At 54.0% G+C, this 17,041-nt stretch overlaps 47 non-coding genes across 47 annotated transcripts; 24 read left to right on the forward strand and 23 right to left on the reverse strand.

The window, feature by feature from the left end:
• Nucleotides 1-499: 499 nt before the first annotated feature.
• Trnar-acg (transfer RNA arginine (anticodon ACG)) lies at nucleotides 500-572 on the reverse strand. Its single transcript has one exon. It is a non-coding gene; the product is annotated as a tRNA-Arg (tRNA).
• Nucleotides 573-1,015: 443 nt separating this feature from the next.
• Nucleotides 1,016-1,107, forward strand: Trnai-uau (transfer RNA isoleucine (anticodon UAU)). The gene is given in 2 exon segments: nucleotides 1,016-1,053; nucleotides 1,072-1,107. It is a non-coding gene; the product is annotated as a tRNA-Ile (tRNA).
• A 111-nt stretch (nucleotides 1,108-1,218) lies between these two features.
• Trnad-guc (transfer RNA aspartic acid (anticodon GUC)) lies at nucleotides 1,219-1,290 on the forward strand. Its single transcript has one exon. It is a non-coding gene; the product is annotated as a tRNA-Asp (tRNA).
• Nucleotides 1,291-1,523: 233 nt separating this feature from the next.
• Trnam-cau (transfer RNA methionine (anticodon CAU)) lies at nucleotides 1,524-1,595 on the reverse strand. Its single transcript has one exon. It is a non-coding gene; the product is annotated as a tRNA-Met (tRNA).
• Nucleotides 1,596-1,878: 283 nt separating this feature from the next.
• Nucleotides 1,879-1,951, reverse strand: Trnar-acg (transfer RNA arginine (anticodon ACG)). The gene has a single exon. It is a non-coding gene; the product is annotated as a tRNA-Arg (tRNA).
• A 443-nt stretch (nucleotides 1,952-2,394) lies between these two features.
• Nucleotides 2,395-2,486, forward strand: Trnai-uau (transfer RNA isoleucine (anticodon UAU)). Its single transcript is given in 2 exon segments — nucleotides 2,395-2,432; nucleotides 2,451-2,486. It is a non-coding gene; the product is annotated as a tRNA-Ile (tRNA).
• A 111-nt stretch (nucleotides 2,487-2,597) lies between these two features.
• Trnad-guc (transfer RNA aspartic acid (anticodon GUC)) lies at nucleotides 2,598-2,669 on the forward strand. The gene has a single exon. It is a non-coding gene; the product is annotated as a tRNA-Asp (tRNA).
• Nucleotides 2,670-3,257: 588 nt separating this feature from the next.
• Trnar-acg (transfer RNA arginine (anticodon ACG)) lies at nucleotides 3,258-3,330 on the reverse strand. The gene has a single exon. It is a non-coding gene; the product is annotated as a tRNA-Arg (tRNA).
• A 443-nt stretch (nucleotides 3,331-3,773) lies between these two features.
• Trnai-uau (transfer RNA isoleucine (anticodon UAU)) lies at nucleotides 3,774-3,865 on the forward strand. The gene is given in 2 exon segments: nucleotides 3,774-3,811; nucleotides 3,830-3,865. It is a non-coding gene; the product is annotated as a tRNA-Ile (tRNA).
• A 111-nt stretch (nucleotides 3,866-3,976) lies between these two features.
• Nucleotides 3,977-4,048, forward strand: Trnad-guc (transfer RNA aspartic acid (anticodon GUC)). Its single transcript has one exon. It is a non-coding gene; the product is annotated as a tRNA-Asp (tRNA).
• A 233-nt stretch (nucleotides 4,049-4,281) lies between these two features.
• Nucleotides 4,282-4,353, reverse strand: Trnam-cau (transfer RNA methionine (anticodon CAU)). Its single transcript has one exon. It is a non-coding gene; the product is annotated as a tRNA-Met (tRNA).
• A 283-nt stretch (nucleotides 4,354-4,636) lies between these two features.
• Trnar-acg (transfer RNA arginine (anticodon ACG)) lies at nucleotides 4,637-4,709 on the reverse strand. Its single transcript has one exon. It is a non-coding gene; the product is annotated as a tRNA-Arg (tRNA).
• Nucleotides 4,710-5,152: 443 nt separating this feature from the next.
• On the forward strand, nucleotides 5,153-5,244 carry Trnai-uau (transfer RNA isoleucine (anticodon UAU)). The gene is given in 2 exon segments: nucleotides 5,153-5,190; nucleotides 5,209-5,244. It is a non-coding gene; the product is annotated as a tRNA-Ile (tRNA).
• A 111-nt stretch (nucleotides 5,245-5,355) lies between these two features.
• Trnad-guc (transfer RNA aspartic acid (anticodon GUC)) lies at nucleotides 5,356-5,427 on the forward strand. Its single transcript has one exon. It is a non-coding gene; the product is annotated as a tRNA-Asp (tRNA).
• A 233-nt stretch (nucleotides 5,428-5,660) lies between these two features.
• Nucleotides 5,661-5,732, reverse strand: Trnam-cau (transfer RNA methionine (anticodon CAU)). The gene has a single exon. It is a non-coding gene; the product is annotated as a tRNA-Met (tRNA).
• Nucleotides 5,733-6,015: 283 nt separating this feature from the next.
• Nucleotides 6,016-6,088, reverse strand: Trnar-acg (transfer RNA arginine (anticodon ACG)). Its single transcript has one exon. It is a non-coding gene; the product is annotated as a tRNA-Arg (tRNA).
• A 443-nt stretch (nucleotides 6,089-6,531) lies between these two features.
• Nucleotides 6,532-6,623, forward strand: Trnai-uau (transfer RNA isoleucine (anticodon UAU)). Its single transcript is given in 2 exon segments — nucleotides 6,532-6,569; nucleotides 6,588-6,623. It is a non-coding gene; the product is annotated as a tRNA-Ile (tRNA).
• A 160-nt stretch (nucleotides 6,624-6,783) lies between these two features.
• Nucleotides 6,784-6,855, forward strand: Trnad-guc (transfer RNA aspartic acid (anticodon GUC)). The gene has a single exon. It is a non-coding gene; the product is annotated as a tRNA-Asp (tRNA).
• A 233-nt stretch (nucleotides 6,856-7,088) lies between these two features.
• Nucleotides 7,089-7,160, reverse strand: Trnam-cau (transfer RNA methionine (anticodon CAU)). The gene has a single exon. It is a non-coding gene; the product is annotated as a tRNA-Met (tRNA).
• Nucleotides 7,161-7,443: 283 nt separating this feature from the next.
• Trnar-acg (transfer RNA arginine (anticodon ACG)) lies at nucleotides 7,444-7,516 on the reverse strand. Its single transcript has one exon. It is a non-coding gene; the product is annotated as a tRNA-Arg (tRNA).
• Nucleotides 7,517-7,959: 443 nt separating this feature from the next.
• Nucleotides 7,960-8,051, forward strand: Trnai-uau (transfer RNA isoleucine (anticodon UAU)). The gene is given in 2 exon segments: nucleotides 7,960-7,997; nucleotides 8,016-8,051. It is a non-coding gene; the product is annotated as a tRNA-Ile (tRNA).
• A 111-nt stretch (nucleotides 8,052-8,162) lies between these two features.
• Nucleotides 8,163-8,234, forward strand: Trnad-guc (transfer RNA aspartic acid (anticodon GUC)). The gene has a single exon. It is a non-coding gene; the product is annotated as a tRNA-Asp (tRNA).
• A 233-nt stretch (nucleotides 8,235-8,467) lies between these two features.
• Trnam-cau (transfer RNA methionine (anticodon CAU)) lies at nucleotides 8,468-8,539 on the reverse strand. Its single transcript has one exon. It is a non-coding gene; the product is annotated as a tRNA-Met (tRNA).
• A 283-nt stretch (nucleotides 8,540-8,822) lies between these two features.
• Trnar-acg (transfer RNA arginine (anticodon ACG)) lies at nucleotides 8,823-8,895 on the reverse strand. The gene has a single exon. It is a non-coding gene; the product is annotated as a tRNA-Arg (tRNA).
• Nucleotides 8,896-9,338: 443 nt separating this feature from the next.
• On the forward strand, nucleotides 9,339-9,430 carry Trnai-uau (transfer RNA isoleucine (anticodon UAU)). Its single transcript is given in 2 exon segments — nucleotides 9,339-9,376; nucleotides 9,395-9,430. It is a non-coding gene; the product is annotated as a tRNA-Ile (tRNA).
• A 111-nt stretch (nucleotides 9,431-9,541) lies between these two features.
• Nucleotides 9,542-9,613, forward strand: Trnad-guc (transfer RNA aspartic acid (anticodon GUC)). Its single transcript has one exon. It is a non-coding gene; the product is annotated as a tRNA-Asp (tRNA).
• Nucleotides 9,614-9,846: 233 nt separating this feature from the next.
• Nucleotides 9,847-9,918, reverse strand: Trnam-cau (transfer RNA methionine (anticodon CAU)). The gene has a single exon. It is a non-coding gene; the product is annotated as a tRNA-Met (tRNA).
• A 283-nt stretch (nucleotides 9,919-10,201) lies between these two features.
• Trnar-acg (transfer RNA arginine (anticodon ACG)) lies at nucleotides 10,202-10,274 on the reverse strand. Its single transcript has one exon. It is a non-coding gene; the product is annotated as a tRNA-Arg (tRNA).
• Nucleotides 10,275-10,717: 443 nt separating this feature from the next.
• On the forward strand, nucleotides 10,718-10,809 carry Trnai-uau (transfer RNA isoleucine (anticodon UAU)). The gene is given in 2 exon segments: nucleotides 10,718-10,755; nucleotides 10,774-10,809. It is a non-coding gene; the product is annotated as a tRNA-Ile (tRNA).
• Nucleotides 10,810-10,969: 160 nt separating this feature from the next.
• On the forward strand, nucleotides 10,970-11,041 carry Trnad-guc (transfer RNA aspartic acid (anticodon GUC)). The gene has a single exon. It is a non-coding gene; the product is annotated as a tRNA-Asp (tRNA).
• A 233-nt stretch (nucleotides 11,042-11,274) lies between these two features.
• Nucleotides 11,275-11,346, reverse strand: Trnam-cau (transfer RNA methionine (anticodon CAU)). Its single transcript has one exon. It is a non-coding gene; the product is annotated as a tRNA-Met (tRNA).
• Nucleotides 11,347-11,629: 283 nt separating this feature from the next.
• Trnar-acg (transfer RNA arginine (anticodon ACG)) lies at nucleotides 11,630-11,702 on the reverse strand. Its single transcript has one exon. It is a non-coding gene; the product is annotated as a tRNA-Arg (tRNA).
• Nucleotides 11,703-12,145: 443 nt separating this feature from the next.
• On the forward strand, nucleotides 12,146-12,237 carry Trnai-uau (transfer RNA isoleucine (anticodon UAU)). Its single transcript is given in 2 exon segments — nucleotides 12,146-12,183; nucleotides 12,202-12,237. It is a non-coding gene; the product is annotated as a tRNA-Ile (tRNA).
• Nucleotides 12,238-12,348: 111 nt separating this feature from the next.
• Trnad-guc (transfer RNA aspartic acid (anticodon GUC)) lies at nucleotides 12,349-12,420 on the forward strand. Its single transcript has one exon. It is a non-coding gene; the product is annotated as a tRNA-Asp (tRNA).
• Nucleotides 12,421-12,653: 233 nt separating this feature from the next.
• Nucleotides 12,654-12,725, reverse strand: Trnam-cau (transfer RNA methionine (anticodon CAU)). The gene has a single exon. It is a non-coding gene; the product is annotated as a tRNA-Met (tRNA).
• A 283-nt stretch (nucleotides 12,726-13,008) lies between these two features.
• On the reverse strand, nucleotides 13,009-13,081 carry Trnar-acg (transfer RNA arginine (anticodon ACG)). Its single transcript has one exon. It is a non-coding gene; the product is annotated as a tRNA-Arg (tRNA).
• A 443-nt stretch (nucleotides 13,082-13,524) lies between these two features.
• Nucleotides 13,525-13,616, forward strand: Trnai-uau (transfer RNA isoleucine (anticodon UAU)). The gene is given in 2 exon segments: nucleotides 13,525-13,562; nucleotides 13,581-13,616. It is a non-coding gene; the product is annotated as a tRNA-Ile (tRNA).
• Nucleotides 13,617-13,727: 111 nt separating this feature from the next.
• Trnad-guc (transfer RNA aspartic acid (anticodon GUC)) lies at nucleotides 13,728-13,799 on the forward strand. The gene has a single exon. It is a non-coding gene; the product is annotated as a tRNA-Asp (tRNA).
• A 233-nt stretch (nucleotides 13,800-14,032) lies between these two features.
• On the reverse strand, nucleotides 14,033-14,104 carry Trnam-cau (transfer RNA methionine (anticodon CAU)). Its single transcript has one exon. It is a non-coding gene; the product is annotated as a tRNA-Met (tRNA).
• Nucleotides 14,105-14,387: 283 nt separating this feature from the next.
• Trnar-acg (transfer RNA arginine (anticodon ACG)) lies at nucleotides 14,388-14,460 on the reverse strand. Its single transcript has one exon. It is a non-coding gene; the product is annotated as a tRNA-Arg (tRNA).
• Nucleotides 14,461-14,903: 443 nt separating this feature from the next.
• On the forward strand, nucleotides 14,904-14,995 carry Trnai-uau (transfer RNA isoleucine (anticodon UAU)). The gene is given in 2 exon segments: nucleotides 14,904-14,941; nucleotides 14,960-14,995. It is a non-coding gene; the product is annotated as a tRNA-Ile (tRNA).
• A 111-nt stretch (nucleotides 14,996-15,106) lies between these two features.
• Trnad-guc (transfer RNA aspartic acid (anticodon GUC)) lies at nucleotides 15,107-15,178 on the forward strand. The gene has a single exon. It is a non-coding gene; the product is annotated as a tRNA-Asp (tRNA).
• A 233-nt stretch (nucleotides 15,179-15,411) lies between these two features.
• Nucleotides 15,412-15,483, reverse strand: Trnam-cau (transfer RNA methionine (anticodon CAU)). Its single transcript has one exon. It is a non-coding gene; the product is annotated as a tRNA-Met (tRNA).
• Nucleotides 15,484-15,766: 283 nt separating this feature from the next.
• Trnar-acg (transfer RNA arginine (anticodon ACG)) lies at nucleotides 15,767-15,839 on the reverse strand. The gene has a single exon. It is a non-coding gene; the product is annotated as a tRNA-Arg (tRNA).
• Nucleotides 15,840-16,282: 443 nt separating this feature from the next.
• Trnai-uau (transfer RNA isoleucine (anticodon UAU)) lies at nucleotides 16,283-16,374 on the forward strand. The gene is given in 2 exon segments: nucleotides 16,283-16,320; nucleotides 16,339-16,374. It is a non-coding gene; the product is annotated as a tRNA-Ile (tRNA).
• Nucleotides 16,375-16,485: 111 nt separating this feature from the next.
• Trnad-guc (transfer RNA aspartic acid (anticodon GUC)) lies at nucleotides 16,486-16,557 on the forward strand. Its single transcript has one exon. It is a non-coding gene; the product is annotated as a tRNA-Asp (tRNA).
• Nucleotides 16,558-16,790: 233 nt separating this feature from the next.
• Trnam-cau (transfer RNA methionine (anticodon CAU)) lies at nucleotides 16,791-16,862 on the reverse strand. Its single transcript has one exon. It is a non-coding gene; the product is annotated as a tRNA-Met (tRNA).
• Between the last annotated feature and the right edge of the window lie 179 nt (nucleotides 16,863-17,041).

Genomic DNA, 17,041 nt, shown 5'->3' on the forward strand with positions numbered 1-17,041 from the left:
GAAAGTCTGCGTCTTAGGAAGTGTTTCTCGCATTCTTCACACGACGTCGTCGTTTCACGACTTACAGGGGTTGCTGTTGACGCTGAATCAGCTCACCCCAGGCTTAATGATCGAGCTCGAGGCACCCAAGAAAAAGAATAATTTTAGCAGAGCGTGGTTTCGATCTACGGACCTCTGGGTTATGGGCCCAGCACGCTTCCACTGCGCCACTCTGCTGCGTGGAGCCGTCCGCGCTCTTCGGTGCGTGACATGGGACACTTGGAAAGCGTTGTCTGCGTCGGTTTCCCGCGCCTACCGTTTAATTAAGTGCGTAACATCTCTCAGCTTGACTTGTCTCGACTTTGCTCGACTGACGCTACGCTGACGCTTGCACGAAGCGATATTTACCGCAATCGTCTCGAGATGCAGCTGCGAGATGCTCAGGATTAACATTGCACTCCACGAAGGTGGAGACATTCGAATCCACTGCCTAGCTACGCGCCCGCAACTAACAAAATGCCGACCCTGCCAGGATTCGAACCTGGAATCTTCTGATCCGTAGTCAGACGCGTTATCCGTTGCGCCACAGGGCCACTGTTTGCGTTTTTTACCACGAGGCGGGTGCACATCGCAAAGCAACGTGTTCTCCGTGGCTCGGCAACTGCATGTCGTCCACTGACAACGGCGGCGCGGCCACTCTGGTCTTGCGCACTCTGCAGGGAGCTGCCAAGGAAGGCATCTCTCCTCCAGCTGCTCGGCCACGGTGCGCCTGCACGGCTTAGAGCTTGCCACACATCTGCCCTCGCTGTTGGACAGGTAGCAGAAGGCAAGGCGCGCGTTTTTCTGCATTTTTTTCGGCGAGGACAAGCGGTTGATATGCTTGTAAGTGTAGCATATGAAGCAAGAATCGAATGAGGCAGTCGTAGACAGGTGCTAAATTCGCAGTATGGCCGCAGGTGACGATCTTATGACGGGTGTGCAGCCACAACAGGTTGGCAGCAAAGTGAGTATCGCTAACTGAAAGCTCTCTGCTGTAGCCCCAGTGGCGCAATTGGTTAGCGCACGGTACTTATAAGGCAGTAGCCGTGAGCAATGCCGGGGTTGTGAGTTCGAGCCTCACCTGGGGCATACTTTTATTTCGTAGCAGCTGACTCTGAAAGCATCGGGACGCGAGAGTTGAGATGTATCACCTGCTTGAGAAAGATAAGAGTGCGTGCATTATAGTCACCGATCGCGTGTTCCTCGGTAGTATAGTGGTTAGTATCCTCGCCTGTCACGCGGGAGACCGGGGTTCGATTCCCCGCCGGGGAGGTGCGATTTTTATATCGCGAAAGTTGCACGCGTGGCCCCAAAGGACATTAACGTTGCGATCAAGGAATGTAGTTACTGCAAAATCGTAAGAAAGTCTGCGTCTTAGGAAGTGTTTCTCGCATTCTTCACACGACGTCGTCGTTTCACGACTTACAGGGGTTGCTGTTGACGCTGAATCAGCTCACCCCAGGCTTAATGATCGAGCTCGAGGCACCCAAGAAAAAGAATAATTTTAGCAGAGCGTGGTTTCGATCCACGGACCTCTGGGTTATGGGCCCAGCACGCTTCCACTGCGCCACTCTGCTGCGTGGAGCCGTCCGCGCTCTTCGGTGCGTGACATGGGACACTTGGAAAGCGTTGTCTGCGTCGGTTTCCCGCGCCTACCGTTTAATTAAGTGCGTAACATCTCTCAGCTTGACTTGTCTCGACTTTGCTCGACTGACGCTACGCTGACGCTTGCACGAAGCGATATTTACCGCAATCGTCTCGAGATGCAGCTGCGAGATGCTCAGGATTAACATTGCACTCCACGAAGGTGGAGACATTCGAATCCACTGCCTAGCTACGCGCCCGCAACTAACAAAATGCCGACCCTGCCAGGATTCGAACCTGGAATCTTCTGATCCGTAGTCAGACGCGTTATCCGTTGCGCCACAGGGCCACTGTTTGCGTTTTTTACCACGAGGCGGGTGCACATCGCAAAGCAACGTGTTCTCCGTGGCTCGGCAACTGCATGTCGTCCACTGACAACGGCGGCGCGGCCACTCTGGTCTTGCGCACTCTGCAGGGAGCTGCCAAGGAAGGCATCTCTCCTCCAGCTGCTCGGCCACGGTGCGCCTGCACGGCTTAGAGCTTGCCACACATCTGCCCTCGCTGTTGGACAGGTAGCAGAAGGCAAGGCGCGCGTTTTTCTGCATTTTTTTCGGCGAGGACAAGCGGTTGATATGCTTGTAAGTGTAGCATATGAAGCAAGAATCGAATGAGGCAGTCGTAGACAGGTGCTAAATTCGCAGTATGGCCGCAGGTGACGATCTTATGACGGGTGTGCAGCCACAACAGGTTGGCAGCAAAGTGAGTATCGCTAACTGAAAGCTCTCTGCTGTAGCCCCAGTGGCGCAATTGGTTAGCGCACGGTACTTATAAGGCAGTAGCCGTGAGCAATGCCGGGGTTGTGAGTTCGAGCCTCACCTGGGGCATACTTTTATTTCGTAGCAGCTGACTCTGAAAGCATCGGGACGCGAGAGTTGAGATGTATCACCTGCTTGAGAAAGATAAGAGTGCGTGCATTATAGTCACCGATCGCGTGTTCCTCGGTAGTATAGTGGTTAGTATCCTCGCCTGTCACGCGGGAGACCGGGGTTCGATTCCCCGCCGGGGAGGTGCGATTTTTATATCGCGAAAGTTGCACGCGTGGCCCCAAAGGACATTAACGTTGCGATCAAGGAATGTAGTTACTGCAAAATCGTAAGAAAGTCTGCGTCTTAGGAAGTGTTTCTCGCATTCTTCACACGACGTCGTCGTTTCACGACTTACAGGGGTTGCTGTTGACGCTGAATCAGCTCACCCCAGGCTTAATGATCGAGCTCGAGGCACCCAAGAAAAAGAATAATTTTAGCAGAGCGTGGTTTCGATCTACGGACCTCTGGGTTATGGGCCCAGCACGCTTCCACTGCGCCACTCTGCTGCGTGGAGCCGTCCGCGCTCTTCGGTGCGTGACATGGGACACTTGGAAAGCGTTGTCTGCGTCGGTTTCCCGCGCCTACCGTTTAATTAAGTGCGTAACATCTCTCAGCTTGACTTGTCTCGACTTTGCTCGACTGACGCTACGCTGACGCTTGCACGAAGCGATATTTACCGCAATCGTCTCGAGATGCAGCTGCGAGATGCTCAGGATTAACATTGCACTCCACGAAGGTGGAGACATTCGAATCCACTGCCTAGCTACGCGCCCGCAACTAACAAAATGCCGACCCTGCCAGGATTCGAACCTGGAATCTTCTGATCCGTAGTCAGACGCGTTATCCGTTGCGCCACAGGGCCACTGTTTGCGTTTTTTACCACGAGGCGGGTGCACATCGCAAAGCAACGTGTTCTCCGTGGCTCGGCAACTGCATGTCGTCCACTGACAACGGCGGCGCGGCCACTCTGGTCTTGCGCACTCTGCAGGGAGCTGCCAAGGAAGGCATCTCTCCTCCAGCTGCTCGGCCACGGTGCGCCTGCACGGCTTAGAGCTTGCCACACATCTGCCCTCGCTGTTGGACAGGTAGCAGAAGGCAAGGCGCGCGTTTTTCTGCATTTTTTTCGGCGAGGACAAGCGGTTGATATGCTTGTAAGTGTAGCATATGAAGCAAGAATCGAATGAGGCAGTCGTAGACAGGTGCTAAATTCGCAGTATGGCCGCAGGTGACGATCTTATGACGGGTGTGCAGCCACAACAGGTTGGCAGCAAAGTGAGTATCGCTAACTGAAAGCTCTCTGCTGTAGCCCCAGTGGCGCAATTGGTTAGCGCACGGTACTTATAAGGCAGTAGCCGTGAGCAATGCCGGGGTTGTGAGTTCGAGCCTCACCTGGGGCATACTTTTATTTCGTAGCAGCTGACTCTGAAAGCATCGGGACGCGAGAGTTGAGATGTATCACCTGCTTGAGAAAGATAAGAGTGCGTGCATTATAGTCACCGATCGCGTGTTCCTCGGTAGTATAGTGGTTAGTATCCTCGCCTGTCACGCGGGAGACCGGGGTTCGATTCCCCGCCGGGGAGGTGCGATTTTTATATCGCGAAAGTTGCACGCGTGGCCCCAAAGGACATTAACGTTGCGATCAAGGAATGTAGTTACTGCAAAATCGTAAGAAAGTCTGCGTCTTAGGAAGTGTTTCTCGCATTCTTCACACGACGTCGTCGTTTCACGACTTACAGGGGTTGCTGTTGACGCTGAATCAGCTCACCCCAGGCTTAATGATCGAGCTCGAGGCACCCAAGAAAAAGAATAATTTTAGCAGAGCGTGGTTTCGATCCACGGACCTCTGGGTTATGGGCCCAGCACGCTTCCACTGCGCCACTCTGCTGCGTGGAGCCGTCCGCGCTCTTCGGTGCGTGACATGGGACACTTGGAAAGCGTTGTCTGCGTCGGTTTCCCGCGCCTACCGTTTAATTAAGTGCGTAACATCTCTCAGCTTGACTTGTCTCGACTTTGCTCGACTGACGCTACGCTGACGCTTGCACGAAGCGATATTTACCGCAATCGTCTCGAGATGCAGCTGCGAGATGCTCAGGATTAACATTGCACTCCACGAAGGTGGAGACATTCGAATCCACTGCCTAGCTACGCGCCCGCAACTAACAAAATGCCGACCCTGCCAGGATTCGAACCTGGAATCTTCTGATCCGTAGTCAGACGCGTTATCCGTTGCGCCACAGGGCCACTGTTTGCGTTTTTTACCACGAGGCGGGTGCACATCGCAAAGCAACGTGTTCTCCGTGGCTCGGCAACTGCATGTCGTCCACTGACAACGGCGGCGCGGCCACTCTGGTCTTGCGCACTCTGCAGGGAGCTGCCAAGGAAGGCATCTCTCCTCCAGCTGCTCGGCCACGGTGCGCCTGCACGGCTTAGAGCTTGCCACACATCTGCCCTCGCTGTTGGACAGGTAGCAGAAGGCAAGGCGCGCGTTTTTCTGCATTTTTTTCGGCGAGGACAAGCGGTTGATATGCTTGTAAGTGTAGCATATGAAGCAAGAATCGAATGAGGCAGTCGTAGACAGGTGCTAAATTCGCAGTATGGCCGCAGGTGACGATCTTATGACGGGTGTGCAGCCACAACAGGTTGGCAGCAAAGTGAGTATCGCTAACTGAAAGCTCTCTGCTGTAGCCCCAGTGGCGCAATTGGTTAGCGCACGGTACTTATAAGGCAGTAGCCGTGAGCAATGCCGGGGTTGTGAGTTCGAGCCTCACCTGGGGCATACTTTTATTTCGTAGCAGCTGACTCTGAAAGCATCGGGACGCGAGAGTTGAGATGTATCACCTGCTTGAGAAAGATAAGAGTGCGTGCATTATAGTCACCGATCGCGTGTTCCTCGGTAGTATAGTGGTTAGTATCCTCGCCTGTCACGCGGGAGACCGGGGTTCGATTCCCCGCCGGGGAGGTGCGATTTTTATATCGCGAAAGTTGCACGCGTGGCCCCAAAGGACATTAACGTTGCGATCAAGGAATGTAGTTACTGCAAAATCGTAAGAAAGTCTGCGTCTTAGGAAGTGTTTCTCGCATTCTTCACACGACGTCGTCGTTTCACGACTTACAGGGGTTGCTGTTGACGCTGAATCAGCTCACCCCAGGCTTAATGATCGAGCTCGAGGCACCCAAGAAAAAGAATAATTTTAGCAGAGCGTGGTTTCGATCCACGGACCTCTGGGTTATGGGCCCAGCACGCTTCCACTGCGCCACTCTGCTGCGTGGAGCCGTCCGCGCTCTTCGGTGCGTGACATGGGACACTTGGAAAGCGTTGTCTGCGTCGGTTTCCCGCGCCTACCGTTTAATTAAGTGCGTAACATCTCTCAGCTTGACTTGTCTCGACTTTGCTCGACTGACGCTACGCTGACGCTTGCACGAAGCGATATTTACCGCAATCGTCTCGAGATGCAGCTGCGAGATGCTCAGGATTAACATTGCACTCCACGAAGGTGGAGACATTCGAATCCACTGCCTAGCTACGCGCCCGCAACTAACAAAATGCCGACCCTGCCAGGATTCGAACCTGGAATCTTCTGATCCGTAGTCAGACGCGTTATCCGTTGCGCCACAGGGCCACTGTTTGCGTTTTTTACCACGAGGCGGGTGCACATCGCAAAGCAACGTGTTCTCCGTGGCTCGGCAACTGCATGTCGTCCACTGACAACGGCGGCGCGGCCACTCTGGTCTTGCGCACTCTGCAGGGAGCTGCCAAGGAAGGCATCTCTCCTCCAGCTGCTCGGCCACGGTGCGCCTGCACGGCTTAGAGCTTGCCACACATCTGCCCTCGCTGTTGGACAGGTAGCAGAAGGCAAGGCGCGCGTTTTTCTGCATTTTTTTCGGCGAGGACAAGCGGTTGATATGCTTGTAAGTGTAGCATATGAAGCAAGAATCGAATGAGGCAGTCGTAGACAGGTGCTAAATTCGCAGTATGGCCGCAGGTGACGATCTTATGACGGGTGTGCAGCCACAACAGGTTGGCAGCAAAGTGAGTATCGCTAACTGAAAGCTCTCTGCTGTAGCCCCAGTGGCGCAATTGGTTAGCGCACGGTACTTATAAGGCAGTAGCCGTGAGCAATGCCGGGGTTGTGAGTTCGAGCCTCACCTGGGGCAGTAGCCGTGAGCAATGCCGGGGTTGTGAGTTCGAGCCTCACCTGGGGCATACTTTTATTTCGTAGCAGCTGACTCTGAAAGCATCGGGACGCGAGAGTTGAGATGTATCACCTGCTTGAGAAAGATAAGAGTGCGTGCATTATAGTCACCGATCGCGTGTTCCTCGGTAGTATAGTGGTTAGTATCCTCGCCTGTCACGCGGGAGACCGGGGTTCGATTCCCCGCCGGGGAGGTGCGATTTTTATATCGCGAAAGTTGCACGCGTGGCCCCAAAGGACATTAACGTTGCGATCAAGGAATGTAGTTACTGCAAAATCGTAAGAAAGTCTGCGTCTTAGGAAGTGTTTCTCGCATTCTTCACACGACGTCGTCGTTTCACGACTTACAGGGGTTGCTGTTGACGCTGAATCAGCTCACCCCAGGCTTAATGATCGAGCTCGAGGCACCCAAGAAAAAGAATAATTTTAGCAGAGCGTGGTTTCGATCCACGGACCTCTGGGTTATGGGCCCAGCACGCTTCCACTGCGCCACTCTGCTGCGTGGAGCCGTCCGCGCTCTTCGGTGCGTGACATGGGACACTTGGAAAGCGTTGTCTGCGTCGGTTTCCCGCGCCTACCGTTTAATTAAGTGCGTAACATCTCTCAGCTTGACTTGTCTCGACTTTGCTCGACTGACGCTACGCTGACGCTTGCACGAAGCGATATTTACCGCAATCGTCTCGAGATGCAGCTGCGAGATGCTCAGGATTAACATTGCACTCCACGAAGGTGGAGACATTCGAATCCACTGCCTAGCTACGCGCCCGCAACTAACAAAATGCCGACCCTGCCAGGATTCGAACCTGGAATCTTCTGATCCGTAGTCAGACGCGTTATCCGTTGCGCCACAGGGCCACTGTTTGCGTTTTTTACCACGAGGCGGGTGCACATCGCAAAGCAACGTGTTCTCCGTGGCTCGGCAACTGCATGTCGTCCACTGACAACGGCGGCGCGGCCACTCTGGTCTTGCGCACTCTGCAGGGAGCTGCCAAGGAAGGCATCTCTCCTCCAGCTGCTCGGCCACGGTGCGCCTGCACGGCTTAGAGCTTGCCACACATCTGCCCTCGCTGTTGGACAGGTAGCAGAAGGCAAGGCGCGCGTTTTTCTGCATTTTTTTCGGCGAGGACAAGCGGTTGATATGCTTGTAAGTGTAGCATATGAAGCAAGAATCGAATGAGGCAGTCGTAGACAGGTGCTAAATTCGCAGTATGGCCGCAGGTGACGATCTTATGACGGGTGTGCAGCCACAACAGGTTGGCAGCAAAGTGAGTATCGCTAACTGAAAGCTCTCTGCTGTAGCCCCAGTGGCGCAATTGGTTAGCGCACGGTACTTATAAGGCAGTAGCCGTGAGCAATGCCGGGGTTGTGAGTTCGAGCCTCACCTGGGGCATACTTTTATTTCGTAGCAGCTGACTCTGAAAGCATCGGGACGCGAGAGTTGAGATGTATCACCTGCTTGAGAAAGATAAGAGTGCGTGCATTATAGTCACCGATCGCGTGTTCCTCGGTAGTATAGTGGTTAGTATCCTCGCCTGTCACGCGGGAGACCGGGGTTCGATTCCCCGCCGGGGAGGTGCGATTTTTATATCGCGAAAGTTGCACGCGTGGCCCCAAAGGACATTAACGTTGCGATCAAGGAATGTAGTTACTGCAAAATCGTAAGAAAGTCTGCGTCTTAGGAAGTGTTTCTCGCATTCTTCACACGACGTCGTCGTTTCACGACTTACAGGGGTTGCTGTTGACGCTGAATCAGCTCACCCCAGGCTTAATGATCGAGCTCGAGGCACCCAAGAAAAAGAATAATTTTAGCAGAGCGTGGTTTCGATCCACGGACCTCTGGGTTATGGGCCCAGCACGCTTCCACTGCGCCACTCTGCTGCGTGGAGCCGTCCGCGCTCTTCGGTGCGTGACATGGGACACTTGGAAAGCGTTGTCTGCGTCGGTTTCCCGCGCCTACCGTTTAATTAAGTGCGTAACATCTCTCAGCTTGACTTGTCTCGACTTTGCTCGACTGACGCTACGCTGACGCTTGCACGAAGCGATATTTACCGCAATCGTCTCGAGATGCAGCTGCGAGATGCTCAGGATTAACATTGCACTCCACGAAGGTGGAGACATTCGAATCCACTGCCTAGCTACGCGCCCGCAACTAACAAAATGCCGACCCTGCCAGGATTCGAACCTGGAATCTTCTGATCCGTAGTCAGACGCGTTATCCGTTGCGCCACAGGGCCACTGTTTGCGTTTTTTACCACGAGGCGGGTGCACATCGCAAAGCAACGTGTTCTCCGTGGCTCGGCAACTGCATGTCGTCCACTGACAACGGCGGCGCGGCCACTCTGGTCTTGCGCACTCTGCAGGGAGCTGCCAAGGAAGGCATCTCTCCTCCAGCTGCTCGGCCACGGTGCGCCTGCACGGCTTAGAGCTTGCCACACATCTGCCCTCGCTGTTGGACAGGTAGCAGAAGGCAAGGCGCGCGTTTTTCTGCATTTTTTTCGGCGAGGACAAGCGGTTGATATGCTTGTAAGTGTAGCATATGAAGCAAGAATCGAATGAGGCAGTCGTAGACAGGTGCTAAATTCGCAGTATGGCCGCAGGTGACGATCTTATGACGGGTGTGCAGCCACAACAGGTTGGCAGCAAAGTGAGTATCGCTAACTGAAAGCTCTCTGCTGTAGCCCCAGTGGCGCAATTGGTTAGCGCACGGTACTTATAAGGCAGTAGCCGTGAGCAATGCCGGGGTTGTGAGTTCGAGCCTCACCTGGGGCATACTTTTATTTCGTAGCAGCTGACTCTGAAAGCATCGGGACGCGAGAGTTGAGATGTATCACCTGCTTGAGAAAGATAAGAGTGCGTGCATTATAGTCACCGATCGCGTGTTCCTCGGTAGTATAGTGGTTAGTATCCTCGCCTGTCACGCGGGAGACCGGGGTTCGATTCCCCGCCGGGGAGGTGCGATTTTTATATCGCGAAAGTTGCACGCGTGGCCCCAAAGGACATTAACGTTGCGATCAAGGAATGTAGTTACTGCAAAATCGTAAGAAAGTCTGCGTCTTAGGAAGTGTTTCTCGCATTCTTCACACGACGTCGTCGTTTCACGACTTACAGGGGTTGCTGTTGACGCTGAATCAGCTCACCCCAGGCTTAATGATCGAGCTCGAGGCACCCAAGAAAAAGAATAATTTTAGCAGAGCGTGGTTTCGATCCACGGACCTCTGGGTTATGGGCCCAGCACGCTTCCACTGCGCCACTCTGCTGCGTGGAGCCGTCCGCGCTCTTCGGTGCGTGACATGGGACACTTGGAAAGCGTTGTCTGCGTCGGTTTCCCGCGCCTACCGTTTAATTAAGTGCGTAACATCTCTCAGCTTGACTTGTCTCGACTTTGCTCGACTGACGCTACGCTGACGCTTGCACGAAGCGATATTTACCGCAATCGTCTCGAGATGCAGCTGCGAGATGCTCAGGATTAACATTGCACTCCACGAAGGTGGAGACATTCGAATCCACTGCCTAGCTACGCGCCCGCAACTAACAAAATGCCGACCCTGCCAGGATTCGAACCTGGAATCTTCTGATCCGTAGTCAGACGCGTTATCCGTTGCGCCACAGGGCCACTGTTTGCGTTTTTTACCACGAGGCGGGTGCACATCGCAAAGCAACGTGTTCTCCGTGGCTCGGCAACTGCATGTCGTCCACTGACAACGGCGGCGCGGCCACTCTGGTCTTGCGCACTCTGCAGGGAGCTGCCAAGGAAGGCATCTCTCCTCCAGCTGCTCGGCCACGGTGCGCCTGCACGGCTTAGAGCTTGCCACACATCTGCCCTCGCTGTTGGACAGGTAGCAGAAGGCAAGGCGCGCGTTTTTCTGCATTTTTTTCGGCGAGGACAAGCGGTTGATATGCTTGTAAGTGTAGCATATGAAGCAAGAATCGAATGAGGCAGTCGTAGACAGGTGCTAAATTCGCAGTATGGCCGCAGGTGACGATCTTATGACGGGTGTGCAGCCACAACAGGTTGGCAGCAAAGTGAGTATCGCTAACTGAAAGCTCTCTGCTGTAGCCCCAGTGGCGCAATTGGTTAGCGCACGGTACTTATAAGGCAGTAGCCGTGAGCAATGCCGGGGTTGTGAGTTCGAGCCTCACCTGGGGCAGTAGCCGTGAGCAATGCCGGGGTTGTGAGTTCGAGCCTCACCTGGGGCATACTTTTATTTCGTAGCAGCTGACTCTGAAAGCATCGGGACGCGAGAGTTGAGATGTATCACCTGCTTGAGAAAGATAAGAGTGCGTGCATTATAGTCACCGATCGCGTGTTCCTCGGTAGTATAGTGGTTAGTATCCTCGCCTGTCACGCGGGAGACTGGGGTTCGATTCCCCGCCGGGGAGGTGCGATTTTTATATCGCGAAAGTTGCACGCGTGGCCCCAAAGGACATTAACGTTGCGATCAAGGAATGTAGTTACTGCAAAATCGTAAGAAAGTCTGCGTCTTAGGAAGTGTTTCTCGCATTCTTCACACGACGTCGTCGTTTCACGACTTACAGGGGTTGCTGTTGACGCTGAATCAGCTCACCCCAGGCTTAATGATCGAGCTCGAGGCACCCAAGAAAAAGAATAATTTTAGCAGAGCGTGGTTTCGATCCACGGACCTCTGGGTTATGGGCCCAGCACGCTTCCACTGCGCCACTCTGCTGCGTGGAGCCGTCCGCGCTCTTCGGTGCGTGACATGGGACACTTGGAAAGCGTTGTCTGCGTCGGTTTCCCGCGCCTACCGTTTAATTAAGTGCGTAACATCTCTCAGCTTGACTTGTCTCGACTTTGCTCGACTGACGCTACGCTGACGCTTGCACGAAGCGATATTTACCGCAATCGTCTCGAGATGCAGCTGCGAGATGCTCAGGATTAACATTGCACTCCACGAAGGTGGAGACATTCGAATCCACTGCCTAGCTACGCGCCCGCAACTAACAAAATGCCGACCCTGCCAGGATTCGAACCTGGAATCTTCTGATCCGTAGTCAGACGCGTTATCCGTTGCGCCACAGGGCCACTGTTTGCGTTTTTTACCACGAGGCGGGTGCACATCGCAAAGCAACGTGTTCTCCGTGGCTCGGCAACTGCATGTCGTCCACTGACAACGGCGGCGCGGCCACTCTGGTCTTGCGCACTCTGCAGGGAGCTGCCAAGGAAGGCATCTCTCCTCCAGCTGCTCGGCCACGGTGCGCCTGCACGGCTTAGAGCTTGCCACACATCTGCCCTCGCTGTTGGACAGGTAGCAGAAGGCAAGGCGCGCGTTTTTCTGCATTTTTTTCGGCGAGGACAAGCGGTTGATATGCTTGTAAGTGTAGCATATGAAGCAAGAATCGAATGAGGCAGTCGTAGACAGGTGCTAAATTCGCAGTATGGCCGCAGGTGACGATCTTATGACGGGTGTGCAGCCACAACAGGTTGGCAGCAAAGTGAGTATCGCTAACTGAAAGCTCTCTGCTGTAGCCCCAGTGGCGCAATTGGTTAGCGCACGGTACTTATAAGGCAGTAGCCGTGAGCAATGCCGGGGTTGTGAGTTCGAGCCTCACCTGGGGCATACTTTTATTTCGTAGCAGCTGACTCTGAAAGCATCGGGACGCGAGAGTTGAGATGTATCACCTGCTTGAGAAAGATAAGAGTGCGTGCATTATAGTCACCGATCGCGTGTTCCTCGGTAGTATAGTGGTTAGTATCCTCGCCTGTCACGCGGGAGACCGGGGTTCGATTCCCCGCCGGGGAGGTGCGATTTTTATATCGCGAAAGTTGCACGCGTGGCCCCAAAGGACATTAACGTTGCGATCAAGGAATGTAGTTACTGCAAAATCGTAAGAAAGTCTGCGTCTTAGGAAGTGTTTCTCGCATTCTTCACACGACGTCGTCGTTTCACGACTTACAGGGGTTGCTGTTGACGCTGAATCAGCTCACCCCAGGCTTAATGATCGAGCTCGAGGCACCCAAGAAAAAGAATAATTTTAGCAGAGCGTGGTTTCGATCCACGGACCTCTGGGTTATGGGCCCAGCACGCTTCCACTGCGCCACTCTGCTGCGTGGAGCCGTCCGCGCTCTTCGGTGCGTGACATGGGACACTTGGAAAGCGTTGTCTGCGTCGGTTTCCCGCGCCTACCGTTTAATTAAGTGCGTAACATCTCTCAGCTTGACTTGTCTCGACTTTGCTCGACTGACGCTACGCTGACGCTTGCACGAAGCGATATTTACCGCAATCGTCTCGAGATGCAGCTGCGAGATGCTCAGGATTAACATTGCACTCCACGAAGGTGGAGACATTCGAATCCACTGCCTAGCTACGCGCCCGCAACTAACAAAATGCCGACCCTGCCAGGATTCGAACCTGGAATCTTCTGATCCGTAGTCAGACGCGTTATCCGTTGCGCCACAGGGCCACTGTTTGCGTTTTTTACCACGAGGCGGGTGCACATCGCAAAGCAACGTGTTCTCCGTGGCTCGGCAACTGCATGTCGTCCACTGACAACGGCGGCGCGGCCACTCTGGTCTTGCGCACTCTGCAGGGAGCTGCCAAGGAAGGCATCTCTCCTCCAGCTGCTCGGCCACGGTGCGCCTGCACGGCTTAGAGCTTGCCACACATCTGCCCTCGCTGTTGGACAGGTAGCAGAAGGCAAGGCGCGCGTTTTTCTGCATTTTTTTCGGCGAGGACAAGCGGTTGATATGCTTGTAAGTGTAGCATATGAAGCAAGAATCGAATGAGGCAGTCGTAGACAGGTGCTAAATTCGCAGTATGGCCGCAGGTGACGATCTTATGACGGGTGTGCAGCCACAACAGGTTGGCAGCAAAGTGAGTATCGCTAACTGAAAGCTCTCTGCTGTAGCCCCAGTGGCGCAATTGGTTAGCGCACGGTACTTATAAGGCAGTAGCCGTGAGCAATGCCGGGGTTGTGAGTTCGAGCCTCACCTGGGGCATACTTTTATTTCGTAGCAGCTGACTCTGAAAGCATCGGGACGCGAGAGTTGAGATGTATCACCTGCTTGAGAAAGATAAGAGTGCGTGCATTATAGTCACCGATCGCGTGTTCCTCGGTAGTATAGTGGTTAGTATCCTCGCCTGTCACGCGGGAGACCGGGGTTCGATTCCCCGCCGGGGAGGTGCGATTTTTATATCGCGAAAGTTGCACGCGTGGCCCCAAAGGACATTAACGTTGCGATCAAGGAATGTAGTTACTGCAAAATCGTAAGAAAGTCTGCGTCTTAGGAAGTGTTTCTCGCATTCTTCACACGACGTCGTCGTTTCACGACTTACAGGGGTTGCTGTTGACGCTGAATCAGCTCACCCCAGGCTTAATGATCGAGCTCGAGGCACCCAAGAAAAAGAATAATTTTAGCAGAGCGTGGTTTCGATCCACGGACCTCTGGGTTATGGGCCCAGCACGCTTCCACTGCGCCACTCTGCTGCGTGGAGCCGTCCGCGCTCTTCGGTGCGTGACATGGGACACTTGGAAAGCGTTGTCTGCGTCGGTTTCCCGCGCCTACCGTTTAATTAAGTGCGTAACATCTCTCAGCTTGACTTGTCTCGACTTTGCTCGACTGACGCTACGCTGACGCTTGCACGAAGCGATATTTACCGCAATCGTCTCGAGATGCAGCTGCGAGATGCTCAGGATTAACATTGCACTCCACGAAGGTGGAGACATTCGAATCCACTGCCTAGCTACGCGCCCGCAACTAACAAAATGCCGACCCTGCCAGGATTCGAACCTGGAATCTTCTGATCCGTAGTCAGACGCGTTATCCGTTGCGCCACAGGGCCACTGTTTGCGTTTTTTACCACGAGGCGGGTGCACATCGCAAAGCAACGTGTTCTCCGTGGCTCGGCAACTGCATGTCGTCCACTGACAACGGCGGCGCGGCCACTCTGGTCTTGCGCACTCTGCAGGGAGCTGCCAAGGAAGGCATCTCTCCTCCAGCTGCTCGGCCACGGTGCGCCTGCACGGCTTAGAGCTTGCCACACATCTGCCCTCGCTGTTGGACAGGTAGCAGAAGGCAAGGCGCGCGTTTTTCTGCATTTTTTTCGGCGAGGACAAGCGGTTGATATGCTTGTAAGTGTAGCATATGAAGCAAGAATCGAATGAGGCAGTCGTAGACAGGTGCTAAATTCGCAGTATGGCCGCAGGTGACGATCTTATGACGGGTGTGCAGCCACAACAGGTTGGCAGCAAAGTGAGTATCGCTAACTGAAAGCTCTCTGCTGTAGCCCCAGTGGCGCAATTGGTTAGCGCACGGTACTTATAAGGCAGTAGCCGTGAGCAATGCCGGGGTTGTGAGTTCGAGCCTCACCTGGGGCATACTTTTATTTCGTAGCAGCTGACTCTGAAAGCATCGGGACGCGAGAGTTGAGATGTATCACCTGCTTGAGAAAGATAAGAGTGCGTGCATTATAGTCACCGATCGCGTGTTCCTCGGTAGTATAGTGGTTAGTATCCTCGCCTGTCACGCGGGAGACCGGGGTTCGATTCCCCGCCGGGGAGGTGCGATTTTTATATCGCGAAAGTTGCACGCGTGGCCCCAAAGGACATTAACGTTGCGATCAAGGAATGTAGTTACTGCAAAATCGTAAGAAAGTCTGCGTCTTAGGAAGTGTTTCTCGCATTCTTCACACGACGTCGTCGTTTCACGACTTACAGGGGTTGCTGTTGACGCTGAATCAGCTCACCCCAGGCTTAATGATCGAGCTCGAGGCACCCAAGAAAAAGAATAATTTTAGCAGAGCGTGGTTTCGATCCACGGACCTCTGGGTTATGGGCCCAGCACGCTTCCACTGCGCCACTCTGCTGCGTGGAGCCGTCCGCGCTCTTCGGTGCGTGACATGGGACACTTGGAAAGCGTTGTCTGCGTCGGTTTCCCGCGCCTACCGTTTAATTAAGTGCGTAACATCTCTCAGCTTGACTTGTCTCGACTTTGCTCGACTGACGCTACGCTGACGCTTGCACGAAGCGATATTTACCGCAATCGTCTCGAGATGCAGCTGCGAGATGCTCAGGATTAACATTGCACTCCACGAAGGTGGAGACATTCGAATCCACTGCCTAGCTACGCGCCCGCAACTAACAAAATGCCGACCCTGCCAGGATTCGAACCTGGAATCTTCTGATCCGTAGTCAGACGCGTTATCCGTTGCGCCACAGGGCCACTGTTTGCGTTTTTTACCACGAGGCGGGTGCACATCGCAAAGCAACGTGTTCTCCGTGGCTCGGCAACTGCATGTCGTCCACTGACAACGGCGGCGCGGCCACTCTGGTCTTGCGCACTCTGCAGGGAGCTGCCAAGGAAGGCATCTCTCCTCCAGCTGCTCGGCCACGGTGCGCCTGCACGGCTTAGAGCTTGCCACACATCTGCCCTCGCTGTTGGACAGGTAGCAGAAGGCAAGGCGCGCGTTTTTCTGCATTTTTTTCGGCGAGGACAAGCGGTTGATATGCTTGTAAGTGTAGCATATGAAGCAAGAATCGAATGAGGCAGTCGTAGACAGGTGCTAAATTCGCAGTATGGCCGCAGGTGACGATCTTATGACGGGTGTGCAGCCACAACAGGTTGGCAGCAAAGTGAGTATCGCTAACTGAAAGCTCTCTGCTGTAGCCCCAGTGGCGCAATTGGTTAGCGCACGGTACTTATAAGGCAGTAGCCGTGAGCAATGCCGGGGTTGTGAGTTCGAGCCTCACCTGGGGCATACTTTTATTTCGTAGCAGCTGACTCTGAAAGCATCGGGACGCGAGAGTTGAGATGTATCACCTGCTTGAGAAAGATAAGAGTGCGTGCATTATAGTCACCGATCGCGTGTTCCTCGGTAGTATAGTGGTTAGTATCCTCGCCTGTCACGCGGGAGACCGGGGTTCGATTCCCCGCCGGGGAGGTGCGATTTTTATATCGCGAAAGTTGCACGCGTGGCCCCAAAGGACATTAACGTTGCGATCAAGGAATGTAGTTACTGCAAAATCGTAAGAAAGTCTGCGTCTTAGGAAGTGTTTCTCGCATTCTTCACACGACGTCGTCGTTTCACGACTTACAGGGGTTGCTGTTGACGCTGAATCAGCTCACCCCTGGCTTAATGATCGAGCTCGAGGCACCCAAGAAAAAGAATAATTTTAGCAGAGCGTGGTTTCGATCCACGGACCTCTGGGTTATGGGCCCAGCACGCTTCCACTGCGCCACTCTGCTGCGTGGAGCCGTCCGCGCTCTTCGGTGCGTGACATGGGACACTTGGAAAGCGTTGTCTGCGTCGGTTTCCCGCGCCTACCGTTTAATTAAGTGCGTAACATCTCTCAGCTTGACTTGTCTCGACTTTGCTCGACTGACGCTACGCTGACGCTTGCACGAAGCGATATTTACCGCAATCG

The sequence above is a fragment of the Schistocerca nitens genome, chromosome 9 (assembly GCF_023898315.1).
Source record: "Schistocerca nitens isolate TAMUIC-IGC-003100 chromosome 9, iqSchNite1.1, whole genome shotgun sequence".
NCBI classification, from domain to species: domain Eukaryota; kingdom Metazoa; phylum Arthropoda; class Insecta; order Orthoptera; family Acrididae; genus Schistocerca; species Schistocerca nitens.